At 42.7% G+C, this 17,185-nt stretch overlaps 2 protein-coding genes and 1 long non-coding RNA gene across 4 annotated transcripts in view; 2 read left to right on the top strand and 1 right to left on the bottom strand.

Annotated features, from left to right (window-relative positions):
- The window catches only part of GNAO1 (G protein subunit alpha o1), a 141,256-nt gene that overhangs the window by 2,425 nt on the left and 121,646 nt on the right, over positions 1-17,185 (top strand). The window lies entirely within an intron of this gene.
- B3GNT9 (UDP-GlcNAc:betaGal beta-1,3-N-acetylglucosaminyltransferase 9) overlaps positions 1-17,185 on the top strand; it is a 306,546-nt gene that overhangs the window by 189,943 nt on the left and 99,418 nt on the right. The gene's annotated exons all lie outside the window — the stretch shown is intronic.
- LOC146432243 (uncharacterized) lies at positions 15,197-16,241 on the bottom strand. The gene is made up of 2 exons (XR_014854509.1): positions 16,053-16,241; positions 15,197-15,944 (listed from the first exon to the last, which is right to left on the bottom strand). It is a non-coding gene; the product is annotated as an uncharacterized LOC146432243 (long non-coding RNA).

Raw genomic sequence — 17,185 nt, 5'->3', positions numbered from 1 at the left:
GGCAGGCAGTGACCACACTGGCTACACAATTAGCATACAATCACTCTTGTTTTCTGAAGAGCAGAGCTCTTGTTTTTTGAAGCAAATCACATCAAGATAATAACCTGTTTGCTGGACTAGATTGGTATATTGAGGACTGAAAAATACCCTGCGTTTTTGTTTTTTGTGTATGTGTATATATATATACACACATCTGATTCAAAAGACTCAAAGTAAGGCATGCCAGGCTTATAGCTTTGTACCTGATGTGAAAACATCAATGAGGCTGCTATGGTGGAAGGGCTCATAGTGCTGGAAACTGGGAGGCATCTGTGAGTGTGGAAACTCCAGTGAAGTGTGCGGAGGCTGGGGTGGGGACAGAGGTGTTGCTATGAGCACGGCAGCAGCATCTGGAGAGCCGCGCAGCCGCGGGCGCCGGCAAGAGCGATGTGCAGGGAACAACGCAGGGAAACTAACATTGCTGAAAATTAATTTAAATATAATGTGGGCATTAGCATTTCACCTGGTCGAGCTCCATTAGACAGGCTTGCTGAGAACCTAATGAATCCCTAATAAAGATTAAATCGCATGTTCATTAGATTTTGATGAAGGAGACTGCTTTTTTTTTTTTAAATACTGTATTATTGGTGTGCTTCTAGGTAATAAATCTCACCCTCATGAATGGCTAAAGCAGGTTCACATTCAGATATTGCCTTGAAAAACAAGCACAGGAATCTATAGACAGATTAGAGAATGCTAAGACAAAGGAACAGAGAGCCGACATTGTTACACAGCACTAGAATAGGTTACACATTGCCCAGTTAATCCTTGAAATATTAGGTAGCAGGAGAAGTAGAAATTACAGTAATTTGAGAGTGTAGCCAGTATGGAGATAAGAATATGTAAATTTAATTCAGGATGTTTTAGTGAAATATTTGGAGATACCTTTTAGCTGGTGAGCGGGGGGTTATAGAGCAAAAAAAGAGGTACTGGTGAATGACAGAGAGGTGGAACTGGAGTCTGGAATGTACATCTCAAACAGTGGCAGCACATTCTAGGAATGACACTTTTCTTAGTACCCATGGTTGTTTTGATACCCTTAACTTTTGCACTTTGACTGTCTCCATCCTTGGCTGATTAATTTTGCTGTATTTTTCACAACCAGTCCTGCAGTCCAGATACTTTCACCCGTGCCTCAAAATGAAGGGTCAGAGCCAGGCTAGTCATAGGAACAGTCCTGAAAGGCATGGTTGTGCCATGCAAGCCAATGAGACTCCAGAGTGTGCCACAGCATTCAGAATCAGGCTGTGACTAGATTCTATTTTCACTCAGCTTAATCTAAAACCCATGTGTAACCAAGCAAATGTGAGGCTTTCCTTTAAAATCCAAGCTAGAAGGTGAAAGTTACTGGACAAGAGAAATTCGTCTTCCACTCACACCACTCTATCTCAGCAAATTCACAATGATGTAGGAGTGCAATGGATGTTAACATTTTTTAGATCGTACGTATTCAAATAAATGTCAAGCACATGCAGAATTTGGAACTTATAGTCTTCTTTTCTGGAATACCTGGATTGTAGCATGGAATTGAGACTGATGTTATTCTAGGATATTTTTGTGGGCACTTGAAACTCTAGTGGATGTGCTTGTTCATCAAAAGCCCCAGCCTAGCAGGACACCAGGCATATCTCTGTCTCTTGCTGCTTAGCAGGACACTTAAATCCATGACACGGTCCAGTGGTGAGCAGGGTTGGACTGCTCGGGTGGGGACGCCATCCACTGCCATCAGCACGAGGCTTCCAGGGAATTCAGTGTTTAATGGTGCTTACACAGAAAGGCTGAGTTAGCTGGCATGGCTTCAAAAACAAGGTCCTGCCACCTACTCAGCAGCCACCGTTCTGGATGGCGAGCCAGGGCAATATTTCACCTTCCCAAACAAGGGGTTAGTAATAGGTGTGGCATTCTGGTGGAGACATGGCTTCACTGCCCTCAGGAAAAATCTCAGGGGCTCGGGATTTGGTTTTGGATTTTGCCTTTGCAGAAGCAGAGCTTCTGTCCCCTGCTGAGCTGGGCACAGAGAGCTGGGTCCGGCTCCCTCTCACAAGGCGCTGGAGCTTCCAGCCCTGCATGTCCTCCAGAGCAGCTGTGTGTCACTTCACCAGCAGTGCTGGCAGTAACTCAGTTGATAGACTTCTTTGCTGTGCCAGTTTTTGCAAATTGTTTTTATGTTAAGTATGAAAACTATGGAAGTATACAATCAGGAGCAAAATACACTAGTATACAGTGCTTATCTTGAAATATCTACTATCTTCTCCCCAACAGCCATCAGTCCCAACAGCCGGCTGATATATTTGTTCTGACCTTTTTCAAAAAGCCCCACAAAACAGCCCCAGGTTCTACTTGCTCTCTGTGTAACCAAATTACTTATAATCTAATGAACTTCTTCAGTGAGAAGCAGTCCCCGCCCACTGGTTTTACAGCAATTTGATGCCAAATGCCATTGAAATGAAATGATGTGTTGTGAACACCCACTTGAGTGCTCTTTGCTGCATGTCTCTGTCTCAAATCCGTAGTGATTTCACACTTGCAGCCCCTTCCCCCGGAATACTTCACCCCACAGGGGCTTACAGTGCCGAGTTGCTTCGCCTCTGCGGCATCTTCCTGGAGACAGGACTGCAAGCTGTGTCTTCATGGCTTGTCCCACCCAGCACAGCTCTTCTGCCCTGTGGCTCTGGGTGCAGAGCCCCACTCGGCTCTGCTTCTGCCCGGGAACTGTTTGATCATGGTGTGAGCTGGCAACCCAGAGGCACAAACCTCACTAGAGCACCAGGTCAGGCTGAGCCATCCTCGTCCTTACTTGTCTCCTGCTCTGTTTTCCAGGATTTCTGTGACTTAAAGCCCAAAGTAGGGCAGTGACAGGCTGCACCTGGGCAGTATTTGAACTGGGTTTCAATAAGCAGGTGAAAGAGCTGCAGCCTTCCTCATGGAGTTGTGTCATTCTCCCAAGAACTGCCCCAGTGCAGTCTGCCCTGGGTGTGGTTTTGGCATCATGCATGTGGCACACAGACCCCAGCAGGGAGGCAGCTCTGGTGGGGCTGTTTTGGCAATGAAACCTGCAGTGAAACCAGTAGCAAACTGCCTGCTGGGGCAGCTCGGGATATTGGGATGGCAGCTAAGCAGTGCATTACCTGCCCTGAGGAAGGCAGGGTCTCCTGCCAGGGTGTCAGAGATCATCCCAGTGGATGCTGCTGTAGGAGGGAGCTGTCCCCTCACTGCACCTTTTTTCCCCACCTTTACAGATGCTGTCTTGCATCTCTGGGTGCTGTGGGTGCCATGTTCTACACCCTGCAGTGGCACAGCACAGGGAGATTGCCCCTGAACTAGGCAGGAATAATGGCTGGAAACTGAGGAAAGTGACACTGTTCATTTTGGCTTGTAGTTGCAAAGGGTAATCATGTTTTCAGCATTTATTTCCTTCCTCTTGGATTTTTAATTGTGCCAAAATGTTAACAACCATAGTTCCTTCTTTTATATTTAAGGCTCTTGTTATTAGACTGAGAGAGATTTCAGAGAAAAGCAGTAACAATATTAGAAGGCAAGATGGAATACATTTTGGGTTTGTGTTTTTTCTTTTTCCTTGACAGTTCTTAATTTGTTTCTTGTTTTAGGGATTCATAAAAGTAAAAATATCTTTCAGTGACAACAGTGAACTGCATAGCTTCTCCTCTTCCAACCCAGTTTTAAAACCTTAAAAGAAATTTGCCTGTCATATTCTGACATGACACATCTAGTCCTGTTGGAAATGTTTTAGCAATCTAATGAGATGAAAGCAGTTGTTTTAATGAGCTGAGAAGAAAGAGACAAATCTGCTGCACAAATGTAACCATGGATCTGTTTTGTTTAATGGCTTGGCTAACCCAGAAGTTGTAAGAGACATTAGATTGACAATGAATTAGATGACAAATGAAAAAAGGTTGTGGTTTCCCTCTTCAGTTTGTCCTTTCCCATCTGTCTGGGATACAACTTCATATCTGATGTGAGTTCTCCAGGGTGCTTACCTGGGGAATACAGGGAAGACAATCAAAATGGGTGAAGAATGAAAAAGAGACAAATAGTGGAGGTAGAGCACTGTGTTGGCTTTTCTGTTTGGTCTGGTCGAGAGAAAGAGTGAAATGAAGAAGTGCTTCACTGATGGCCAAGGCAAGAGCAGGTTGCTGGAGAGTAAGAGCCAGGCAGTCAGGAATGTCTCGCAGCTCATAATTACCTAGTTTTCTTGAGTCCCCTTACAGCCTGTCTCCGCAAGTATCAAGCTTTCTTGGTTTCTCCTGGATCTGCAGGATACAAAGTCACAACAGAGCATTGAAGCTGGTGGATATGTAGCCAGAAAGCCTGGTGCAACTGCAGGGTTCAAGAGCTCGATTTTGCAAACTCCTGCTCAGGTAGTGAGGAAGGCAGAAAGCTTTTCCAACGAGGCAGCAGCCATACACAGTGCACAGGAGGACCCATCTCTACACTCTGAAGTTCGTGGTTACACCCTGAGTGCAACTGAATGTGATAGACAGGATTTGGTCCTTTATTTATTATGTTGGTTTAAAGAGGAGCTCTGGCACATGAGAATTGCCAAAACCTCAAATTCAGGTGGCTAGGGTGTTTAAGAGGCTAGTCACTTTTCCTGGTGTTATTGCAAATCTCCCGATATTTGTGGATCTGTGTAGAGCCTGAAATTACTTCTGTGGAGCCTGGGCTCACATGATGACTAGATCAGCTCTGTTTTCAGGTGGTCTTTGCTTAGGTATCTATTTTGTTTCTGAAAGAAAACTTCCAGCTCTCATCACTTCAGAGAAATGGTAAAAAATAAATGTCCTTATTCTAGTCTGAGGATTCAAGAATTGGGAGCAAAATAAAAAATATCCCAAATGAACATGAGGAAACCAAATATATCTCAATTGCTTGGTTACTTTTGAAGCCTGATTCCTTTTTTGCATTGGCAATATTGAAGCCAGCAACCTCACTTATTTCAAATAAATTTGAATTCTACTGACCCCAGATCCTCCTCTTGAACTCACTGGACTTTGGGCCAAGTTCTTCCTACACTGAAGATGATGTCTGTTCAATCTGTAGGTTTTACAAGATGTGATGAATTTCAAATGTTTGCATGACAATTGGTGGGATCCTGGATATTGCTAAGTTTCATTCACAAAACCAAAACCAGGAAACAAAAAGATCTGGAAAGCATTGTCACATTAAACCTACAGCCATTTTTCTTGCCTTAAATTTTTTTTTCTTTTATTCTTGGAGGAAATACTAATGATTTATACCATGATTTTTCTAATGCTGAAGAAATGCTCTGCCTAATGTAAAAGTCCCCCATAACTGTTAATTGAATCATTCTCATTTTATTTTTAAGAACATTCAGGCAAATGACAGATGTAAGGGTGGTTGGAGGATTACAGTCCTGATTATAAGATGCTCTTAGGAATCTGCCTAAAATCAGAAAATGCAAAAGGCTGAAAGATGTTACTGAATAACACAGAGCAAAGGAACCGATGGTTTTCTAGTGCTGAGCAAAAAGGAGAAAAAAGTGTTTTAATCCAAAACTCTATCATTGTGTGCTTACTGCGATATTAGACTAAAACTCTTGATGGAGGCATTTCTTAACTTACCAATAAAAATGCTTTCACGTTAATTGAGAAAGAACTGAGGAGTGCTCTCGGAAGGGAGCTCAGGAAACTGTGTAGTAAGCTGACATCACGCCTATTTTCAAATTGCTAATCAATAAAGTTTTTGACATTGAAAGGGAAGGACTGGCAGAGCTGAAATTAGTTTTATTCTTGGACATGTCCTGCTTTGCTTGGTCACCAAAAATTATTTCAGTTCAGCAGGACACCTTTTCTCTGAGTATAAAATCTGTAAGCTTAAAACCAAGGAGCTGGGGTACACTTGCTTGAGATAGAGACAAGAGGGATGGGTAGCACATGGTCCTCCAGCAGTGTAAAGAGTTTGGGCCATGGCTGTTAATAACCCTCCTCTCCCCATCAGGCCCATCTGTGGGGTCTGGTGTCCTCAGGAGCCAGAGACAATTTATCATCAGTTCTATTTGTTACAGGGTAATTTGTTCAATCTTTCAGTAGAAATTCGGCTGGTTCTTGTTGCAGGAGCCGCTTTTGGGAAAAGGTTGGGAGATGCCAATCCTAGTAAGTGCTTTGAGGTGTAAGTCACTGATTTCTGACAAAGCTCAGAGCTCTTGACTGACTGTTTAGGATTGTGGTGTCCCAGAAAAATTTGGAGCAGGTTTCAGCAGAAGCAGGATCCAATGCTGGTGGGAAATAACAGGGTTTGATAACAAGGAAAGGGATTTTCTTCTCTTTGGCATGTGTCAGGCTACTTAGCATAGGAATGGGGAGATCCATGTTTCCATTGGGAGGCCATGAGGGATGTCTTCAGTTGAGTGGCTCAGCAGCCTTTTGCTTGTCCAAGAGAAAATATCCTCTTTAGAGAATACATCCCCCAGACTTACACTTGGCAGGGAGGCTGGCAATGAACATTTCAGCTCTGTGCATGTCCCTCCCCTGAAACATAACCCCCAAGTGCTTAAAACAGTCTGAAAGGCAGGGCAGTGACTCAACATGCTTTGAGATTCCAGTAACTTCAGACTTGTATTAAATGCTCTTGTCTACAAGAGCATAATCAACAGCAACTTGTACACACCTTTACAGTCTGGTACGAGACTTGGAGTGTTTCTGCATCAGCTGGAAATCATTACAGAAGAGAATAAGATAAGAATGGACCTCTGTTGAGGAAAATAACACTTAAATAATAAAAATATATACTACCTCCTAGCAGAATTTGGTGGTTTTTCCTCACCCTCTAAGAGCTGATTGGAGTTAGTAGCTCCAGTTTAAAAGCATTAAATAGAAGTGCATAGGAAAGGCTGAGTGCACAAAATGGATGTTAAGCAGAACTATCTGGGTAACAAATGAGAAGTTTTATAGGTGGATTTCTGGAACTGTGGTGTGTGCTATCTCACAGTGACATAGAGATGTTTCCTCACTGCCAGTACATTACTCCTTATTTATTACAGCTGGATCTTGCTATAATCCAGCTCTTGCCTCTACAGCAAAGGTGGTAGAGTATCTCATTTTGATGTCTCTCAATGAAATTGTCCCATGTATATATTTCTGGAGGAATTTTGTGTGGAACTGGTGCAGACCAGCTCCGGATCTCTCCAAAAGTCGTGGAGAGATCTTCAAATCACTTCCAGAGCACGATGATGTGGATCTGCATGCCCTGATTTCAGATTGCAATAGTGAAGGCTATGTGAATTTGTCACCCTCTCCTGTGCTTCTCAGTGGTTGGCATGGCAGGGCACGTGCTCCACAGCATGAAGGTTTCAGCTCAGCTTCATCCACAGGAGGGAAATACCATCCTCATAATGAGTTTTAAATGTAACACAATCAGCTTGGCTTCTTAAGTAGTGCAGAAGTGAGTATTTGATTCCGTATATTTTGGGAATCTGTTCTTATTTACTCACAGCCTCTTTACATCTATAAGCAGTGCAAAAGGGTGTTCCAGCAGGGGTGGTTACTGGGTGGTTTAGCTTGTTGCAGCTAAACCAGCTCTTTCCACTGGCCAAAGAGAGCTCTTACTACAGGGCCCTTGGGAGAATAAGAAATGAGTCACTCGTTGGCAGGCTGGTGTGCTGATGCCCAGGCGATAGATGCTCCTTGCCAAAGTTAGGTGGGGACCCCATCTCATCTCCTGTAAATTCTAAAATGGGCAGATTTTTATCATCACTGGAATATGTGTCCCCCCACCACAGACACTGCAGAGCCTTTATCATTATATTTTGTCAGTTACACCAGCACAAGTCATTGGGATGAAAGAAAATGGCCAGGATGAACATACACCTCAGAAAGTCATCATATTGTTCATTAATCTCCAGTCACTCTTTGGTGATTAATTATTTAGCCAAATTGGAAAAAATTTTCCACATGAATGAGAAGGTGTTTACTTAATAAAGCAGAAAGCTCGTAGAAGCATGCCCTTGTTTTCCTCAATTTAGCTGTATGATAAATTTGCATCCTCCTGCTTTTACAGCTCAGGAAAAAAGCCACAGTGCTGTGTCAACTTGTTGCTGTTGGTTTCTGTCAGGCCAGTTCATCAGCAGGAAACCTGATGCTGGTCAATGTGTGCATTTAAGATGTTTAAATGGTAGATACATGAGCTGATGGTCATGGTTTGTTATCTGCATCTCTCTGCATGCCCTGAGCCCTTGTGAAACACTGGTAAGGAGGAACAGGAGAGTTCTGTGCCAAATCCCAGCTCCAGGGTTGGCATTTCTCCAGCACTGACTGATGGCATCAGGGTCACGTTAGAAAAGAGGAAGGGCCCCAAGCTCTCATCCTGGCAGCAGCCTTGTGCTTAATAAGAATTCTCCTGGAAGCATGTTGCTGGGATCAGCCAGATCTTACCTCTGCAGTGGGGTGGAATGTGCAGGAGTTGGCACTGGGGAATCCAGGTACTGATAGCAAATCAAAACCTTGGGATGTTCCATGGTGATATTGATGTCTGTTCAGTGTCTTTCACCATAGCTAATTATTAAAAGCATTCAACAACAACAAACATGTCAAGAGGATATAAACACTAAGAGAGCCCATAAATGGTAAAAAAGTAGAAATTAGTAATTTTAATATGATTCAGTAAATAATTCAGAATCTAGCCTTTATTTATCTGTTTTTAATTATCTACTACTTCTGTTTGCTGATACTTTCAAGAAATCTCTTTATTTTTAATTCATATTAAACTGAAAAAAATATAAAGTTTTTTCCTACATGACAGAGCACAAAAATATTACACTGGTACTTTTAGTTCTGATCAGTGAGATAAAATTGTATTAATTTCCCCATTTGTGATCAAACAAATAGGTGAGGCCTTCTGGCATAAACAGATACACAGGATTAAATTTAAATTCTGATTTTTTTCAGTACTCCTTCATGGTCCTTGAAATAGGTTTTTTGAGTTTCCAGTAAAAAAAAGAGAAAAAAATTCTTACAGAGTGTCCAGAACAATGATACAAACCCAGCCAAACTGGTGTATTTAAATTCTATAGTAACTGGATAAATATACTGAGATTTTTTAAATAACCAAGATCATAGCATTTTTAGTGGCTCACTCACTAACTTGGGCACACACCGATGGAGGGCACAGCCTGTCTGAAGCTCTCAGACACGTCCTGCTTGGTCTATGCTCCAGAAGAATCCTCCTCATTCAGCAGAACAATTTTCTGGATCCTCCTGAAGACTCACTCTGTGCTTAACTCTGCTGTCAGTTTTCGGCAGCCCTGCAGCTGTGTGACAACTCCACAGCTCAGCACTGCTGCAGCGAGGCCATGGGACTTACAGGGCTTCCAAATTAGAGCTGCTACTAATCTGTATGTGGTGAATTCCCAGTGTTAGAGGTAGCTGATGTTGCATTCATGCTCAGACCCCAAACCCCAGAACAACTGAGTTTTCTAATGCTGTGCGCATCAACCTCAGCAGGCTTGAACAGAACTGGGTTAACACCTGAGCTTTGCTGAGGACCACATCGTCTCTCCTTGTGCTGTTTGCCACCCAGTTTTAGTGTCACTCTGTGTATCTAACCATTGTCCAAGTATTATTCTGTTTCTTACACCTTTTGGAAAATAAAAGATCAGGGGGGAAAAATTATTCTTGTGTTGTGGGCTTTTTCATGCCACATGCATTTCTCTTTTGCCGCAGAAGCTCTCGGCTACCAGGTTTCAAATTTATTTGTTACAGTTCTTTGCCATGTTACTTGTATAAGGAGAAGAAAAAAAACTGTCTGGTTTTAGGAAAAGCAGGTTTAACTGTAACATTTTATATGTATTTAATGACTACAAGAAATGAGGTCGTGTGAACTCATCTGGAACTAAATCTTCTTGTTCCCCCCTACCTGATGCTCACAAAGCAGCATCTGAAATGTCGTCTTTAGTTTTGGATCTCCTAAATCAAGGGGTGAATCACTGATAAACTGGGCCCACCAAGGTGTTTGGGGCTGGTGCACAGGTCGAGAAAGAGAGGGGCTGAGGGAGCTGCAGAAGAGAAAGCTGAGGAAGACTTTGCCACTCCTTTCCACCACCCCAAGGGGCCAGAGATAAGGTGAAGCCAGACTCTTTTTAGAGGTACACAGTGAAAGGATGAGATGCATCAGACAAACATTTTATGGAAATTAGGATGGAATATAAGGAAAAAATGTTTCATGAGGAGGTTGATGCAAAAATGGAACTGGACCCAGGGGAGAGTCCTGAAGATTTTCAAAACTCAACAGGAAAAGGACCTGTGCAACCTGGCCTACATGAGATGGTAGCTCTGCTCTAGACAGGGACCTCTACCCCCAGTTATTCAATTATTCTGTAATAAGAAAATCCAAATTAGTCTCCTTATTCAATGTTCCTAATGTCAGTCTTGACTAAAGAACTACCTCTCTAATTGGAAACCAGAGGGACAGTGTTGCACAGCACTACCAGAGGTTTCCCTGCGAGTGCATAAAAAGCCAGGCTTAGCTGGGACTGCTTGGTTATTGTTTCCAATTCCCCTTCACACCACTTTGGTTTGTTTCTTTGCTTCTGACTGTTGTCTTCTTGGATTTATTCCATACAGAATTTTACAGGCAGCCTTCTGAAATCCTAAGCTGGGGTTTGAATAACATGTCATTTTGTTGGTGGTGTAGTTTTAAGTCACCTGTGTCTGTCCCTGCTCAGCTGTGGTGGTATGGTGGCACTTGTATGGTGATGTATGGCAGTGCAGTGAACCAGTCTGTGGCACTGATATGGGTTAACATCACTCAAAAAAAAATCCCAAAAATTCAGAAAGAAATGTCCATCAAATGCTCCCTTAAAGCTGCAATGTACTGAAGGTTGAGATGTGAGACTGTATTGAAAGATTCAGTCAGTCCTGGCTAGTTCTGTGAGTTAGGGCTTAATTTTTGAGGGTAAGTCAGTCACATTCAAAGACTGAAAAGTACTTTCTAAGTCCTTCTGTACCTTTAGGCATTTAAATGATGGGTGTTTTTTCCCAAACCAGCCTTATTTTCTCTTATGAATTCTTCTAAAAGAAATGCAAATCTCTCACTGGCTTGAAATTTCTGTGTTGTTTTAAATAAATTTCCTGTGATGCATAACACAGTGAAAAGGAAAGTGGAGCCATTTGTTGCTGTTTTGGTGTATTCAGACCATCTTTCATGCTTGTAGAGGTCAAATCCATTTAATCTGTTTATGCTCTTTCAATCACATTTACATTTTTAATGCAAAGCTCAGGTTTGCTTCACACTAGAATGATCTCTCTGGTTTTGTAACAAGCTTTAGTCGTTCTGGGCTTTGGAGAATTCTCTCTTCTATTTTCCCTCAGCCTTAGACACGGTCTTTGTCATTTATAAGGTAACTTTCCTCCTTGGGTTGCCAAAATGCTACAGAATCCTGAGCAGTGAACAGCATTCTCTAATTCCATTTTATCGGGAGCAAATTCTGAAGCCTGCATTAAAAGTCTGTCATTGATGTGATTACTCTAACCATGGTGCTCAAGGTGGTTTGCACAGGTCACTGCTGCCTTTTAAAGGGAGATACAGAATCTCATCTTCACCCATCTCCCATTCAGACAGTGAGCTGTCCCAGTGCTTCCCCAGCTTCACAAGGGCTCACCAGTTCTCAGCTTCATTAGGAGACCTTTTGTGCTCTTACTGAAAATAAGCCAGGCTGGAAAGTCTTTCTTGTGAAAGATATCACATTTATACCTCCTCAAAAACCCCAGAAGGAACCTGCCCTATCCCTTTCCTCTGCTCTGTAAGTTTTGTGTTTCCTATTTTCCTTAAAAGAAGACTTCCCACTAACTTTTTCCCAAAAACAAGATGCTCTATATTAAGGAACTTAGGAAAAACCAAGAAAGCACACCAGGCAGTTTAGTGTTCTTTGAAGCCCCACTTGCTTCTGAATTTGAACAATTCACCACTCCCATTGCCTTTTGCAGTAGTAACCTTCAGGCTTCAGCTGTGTTCCTGCATTATGTCCCGAGGGAATAGAAAATAAGGCCCTAAATATTTATTTTGTTTATTTGTAAAATCACTTACAAGCACCTAGGAGAGAAATGGCCAGCCTGGCAGAGGTTTGGAATTACCAGACAAGACAAGAACTTGGCGTAGATAGTGAAAAAGGGGCAGAAAGAGACAGAACTTGATCTTTTAAAGCAGGAATCAAACAAGGTATCATGATTAAGTTCAGGCTTTGGATAATAATACAAGGTTGTTTGCTAAGCAGTCATCCAGAAGACTGACAGCAGCTTGGTACAGCAATGCATGCAGTGGACACTGACACCTTTATGTGAACCTTGCTCAGAGCAAGCGCCAAGAGTAAGTGGATCAGAGCTGTCAGAGCTGTCAAGAAAGGCAAAAGCTGGCAGCAGAAATGGCAAACCACCCCCCCCCATTCACAGTGTAGGATGTGACCATAAGAGATTGCCAACAAGAGATCCTAGCAAGCTCTCTTTTCATGGTAAGGCTTCAAGACTAACTTCTGAAGAGGGGCTGCAGAAGCAGGACCCAAAATTCTACAAGCTGAAAGACATAATGATACTATGTGCTTTTGCTTTTTAAAATACTTCCTTCCATAATCAACTTCAAAACTTGGGGGAAAAGGAAAGAAACTGTTTCAATTCAACTTCAGTTACAAGCAAGCTTTCTCTAATCTGATTTATTCTCTCCTAGAAGACCTCCTTAATACATATTATCATGAGTAGTGGTCCTTACAGTGGTAAGTGGAGAGCCATTTGCCCAGATTTCCTGCAGTATATAGCCAACACCCGTGTGATGAGTGTAAAAATAAATGCAAACCTACATAAGAACAGAAGCGGATCTTATATCCAGTTGCAAACTCATACTTAATTATTAATGACTGAAGTGCTGTAGTCTTCCACTTAGTAGCAAAACATACCCTGAATATCTCTCAGGTTATGTCAGATTGACAGAGCATCAGTGCCAAAGACTGTGTCAACTTTTCAGTGACGGATCAAGTACCATGTACAAGAGCAAGAAAGGTGAATATTCAAATGAGAATCAGTTTCCTTTGATAGCGAGCCAGGAATTCCACATTCAGGAACTGATTGATGGAAGTTGCCCTTGTCATAGACAAAATGGTAAACAGCTTCAGAATAATGAATTACAAGCAAAAATTATACTAGTGAGTGATGGAGTAGATCATGGAAAGGTCATTTTGTCCATCTCTGTCCTAATGCAGAATTCTTTTTGATTACATATTCCTCAGTGTTATTCATGGTTTACTTGTAAATGACTTAAAGACAACAGTATTTGAATTGCTTTATGAATTGTACTTCACTGAATTGCAGATAGATTTTTCATTAAAGAACTTTCTCCAATAGCCTGATAATTTTGTCTGAAATTTTCTCTTGCTTCTCCTAATCACTTCTCAGCACAGAAGAGCTCTTCTCACTATCAGCTGTTGGAAGAGTAAGTATGACTGGTGAATCTCTGGGATAAACTATATCTTTCCTGGCCTTTGTACCAAAGTTTGGATGGAGGAGTTGGTCTGGTTTTCCTTTTCCTTTGTACCAAAGATTTCCAGTACAAGAGAGATCACCCTCAACCACAGACAGGAATTGTTCAGTCCCCACAATGAAGGGAAATGATTGGAGGAAGCAATACCAGTTCAAGGTGGGAGATTTCAGGGGTTACATTTCAGATCCCTCTTAGTGAATTTGTGTCTAATAAAGGAGACTCAAAGCTGAAAGAAAGATTATGCTGATGGTAAAAAAATCTGAAGTGAAGAGGTCATGGCTAGACTGTGTTAGGAGTGCTGGCCTGCTGGGAGCTCAGGGCAGTTTTGGGGAATGCAGAGGAGAAATCTTGAAATTACTCTTTTTAATGCTACTGCAAAGTCCTGATTGGCTATGTTGACCCAGCAAAACAGAGCCTGTAAACCCAGATACGGCTTTTTGTCCTCTGCAGTGACAACTGCATAGCCTCCATGTCTCCATGTGTCTCAGAGAGGGCAGTGGAGCTAATAAAGAGACTGGTCTTTCTGAAAAGCAGACTTCAAGCTTCACAGAACAAGCACGGGTGTTATTTGGGCTCTTGGTGATTTTCTAAAAGTAGAAGATGCCCAAAAACTTGTATCTGCAGCTGGTGCTTGCCAGAAATGTTTGTGTGATCTATATGGATGAGTGGAGAAAAGGGGGGAGGAAGGGGGGAAAGGCCTTGGAGGGGAAACAACTGAGGAGATACAAATGAAAATTCAATTAAACAGAAGAGAAGGAAAATTCAAACTAGCACTGACGCCCTGCTCAAGGCTGCTGATGCGTCTTGATCTCATCTCTAAACCTAGTGAATGAAGGCGACAGTGAAGAAAATAAATTACCTCCCTGGAAGGAGCTGAGTTAGATGTCCAGGAAGATGAAAACATTCAAACACAAATTATTCCTCTATGATATGCCTAGGGCTTGTAACAAATTCAGCCAGAACAATAGATCTTGGCCTTGTAGTCATTCCAAAGCTTGTCCAATGTACGAGTTTTGTGGTGGTTTTTTTGGTAAAAGACTCAGTTTATTTGCCAACTGGAAGACTTGAAATGGACAATGGATATAATCTCCTGTTGCCTTCCACCCTTTGGAGCCATCAGAATGATGCTAGTTGGACATACTAAATTCAGAATAGGGGCATTTTGCACTTATTTTACCTTCTGCCCTCAGTTATCCTCATGTGGGATATAGAACATGATCTGTTGTGGTTATTCTGGTTGCTACTGGTTTCTTGGTTTGTGGGAGAGGTGTTCAAATGCTCAGTGTCATAAGCTGTTGTAGCAGAGAAGCTGAATGTTCTTTTCTCTTTTAAGATAAACTGTCATTCCTCCAGAATGTGGTCGTCATCAATTTATTTCAGCTTTATTTTGCTCTTTGCCAGCTGTGTGAGGAGCATGTTCAATATAACCAGTCATTCCAATTGCTTAATTTCTCCCCTAAGTATTTTGTTTCTTTCGGGTTGTCACCACAATCCCATTTAAAAGCCTGCTAATAGTAATTGAAAGCCATTTTAAGCTTCCATGTAGTATCAGAGTTTGAGCTGTGTTTTATTTCTGTAAAACAGAAATAATAGTTAGCTATGACAGATACTAGGAAGCTAAACAACAGCCAAGGCTACCACGCTTTTGGAAACCTACATTGCTAAAAGAAACTCATGGATCCAGAATCCAGGAAAATGAACATGAATCTTCCCAAGGACTTCAATGGGATTCTGATGAGGCTCTGAGTGCAAAGTGTGATCAGCAGTGGCCAGATGGAGGTTAGACACAAAATAACCAGGAATTCTGCCTTTGCAAAGAGGGTCCCTGGGACTTCAGCCTGTGTTTAAGATGAAAGTTATAGATCCTCCTACAGAAGGCAAAGGGCAATGGAAGTGAAAGGGTGCTGGCTGGGTTGGACTAAGCCTTGTTTAAACCAAGTGGTCCTCTCCACTACTTGCAAAAGGATACCAACTTTGTTAGGAAGGAGGAGTCAGCTGATCCTATCTGTTCAATTCCTCGTTCTTAATTATTTTGGCTGATATCATCTATATGCTAAATTAATCCCAATGAATGGCATTTGAAACATCCCGACCAAAATCATTACATTATCACATTCAGTCCAGCCTTTAAGTAAAAGAGATTTGGCTTGTTCTTTACGCTGCTTGGCCCCTCTCCCGAATTTACAGCCATTATAACAGAGGATTATCTGCACTGGAGGTTTTCTTCATTTCCATTCGGAGAAAAATTTCATTCAGCACGGCAAGGGCAGCATGAGATGGCAGGAGGAGATTGGCTCCATGCTGACGCCTTTGTTATCCACCGAGCAGAGCCTGACACCCCCTGACACTGCCGGGGCCTTGGCGAGGGGCTGTTATTTATTTCAGTGTGTGGAACACATTGTTTTCTGAAAGGGAGGAGAATCAGCCCTTTATGAACAGGAGTCACTGGGCAGCATAGTCACCAAGCTGCAGGAGCTGGGGTTTGTTGATATAGTTGGCTTTTCAGCAAGCACCTTTGTTTGGCTTATCTTTTCTTTTAGTCTGCATCTCTTTGGTGGTGTTTAAGGTGGATCTAGAGTCTCCCTGTCTTTCCCAACCCCTCTGCCTTTTCAAACACAAAAATACAGGGATAAGGACAGAGGGACTCAAAATTTTTCAAGCTTGTGGATCTCCACAAGGCCTCTTCCCTGAGATACATAACTTCTCACCTAGAGGTGCCATCTGTCCTGCCGTGGGTTGCCTTAGTTCAAAAGGTTCCTCCAGTGCATTTGCAGACCATGAATGACCCTACTGCATTGGTAAGCATTGCTTGCTGGTTTTCAAGGTTGCACTACGCCCACACAAAAAGGGCTGCTGCTTGCTGGTTGGCACCAAAGCACTGTGACCTCTGCATCACACAACCCCTTGTAACAACCCCTGTGACGTGTTTGCATTCAAGTGGAAGCCAGCTGGTGTAGTGTCCTCATCTCTTCCTAGAGCCTAGACACTGCACACATGGTGTGTTCTCCCCTCTGAGAGTCACCATATGAACAAAGGACAAACTAATGGAGCCCTTTGGAGCAGTGACCAGTCTACACTGAATTCACCTAAAAGTCAAGGAAAATCAGGCGTTCAGTTTTGGCATTAAACACTGAACCAGCAGCAGTTTAGGTGTGGAAACCAGCAGTTTTTCTCACAAGTGTCACAAAAGCATTAACCTAGCTTTATGTGACACATTCATCGTGCAGTCATCCCAACCTGGCCCACGGGGAGTGTTTCTCAGGGGCTTGATCTTCCCAGAAAAGTTTTGGAAATATCAACCCAGAAGTGAATAAAGAGACATAAGTATCAGACTGCTGTGGACTGGTGGCTTATAGGGCAGTTCCTCCAAGACACAAACCCATAAGGGAAGAGCAACTTTCTTTCTGCCAGATAAATAGGCATCTGGTTCCAAGAGCCATCCGGTGACTCCACACGCAACCACCTGCCCTTCCCCATGCTGCCTCATAGCCTTGCTGCAAGGCTCTGGGTGCAGCTAGTCTGCAGAACAGCCCTCAGGACCAAATGTGCCCTGCAGGCCTGCACCACACTTCAGGGTAGGGTCTGGCACATGCCTTGTTCATGCTCAAGACTAAATTTAGGTTGCTATCCTGTCAGGTTGGCTGCT

This window comes from Lichenostomus cassidix, chromosome 11 (assembly GCF_008360975.1).
Source record: "Lichenostomus cassidix isolate B80296 chromosome 11, HeHo_3.0, whole genome shotgun sequence".
NCBI classification, from domain to species: domain Eukaryota; kingdom Metazoa; phylum Chordata; class Aves; order Passeriformes; family Meliphagidae; genus Lichenostomus; species Lichenostomus cassidix.
Note: the sequence above shows the minus strand (reverse complement) of the source record. Positions and strands in the feature narration are given on the sequence as shown.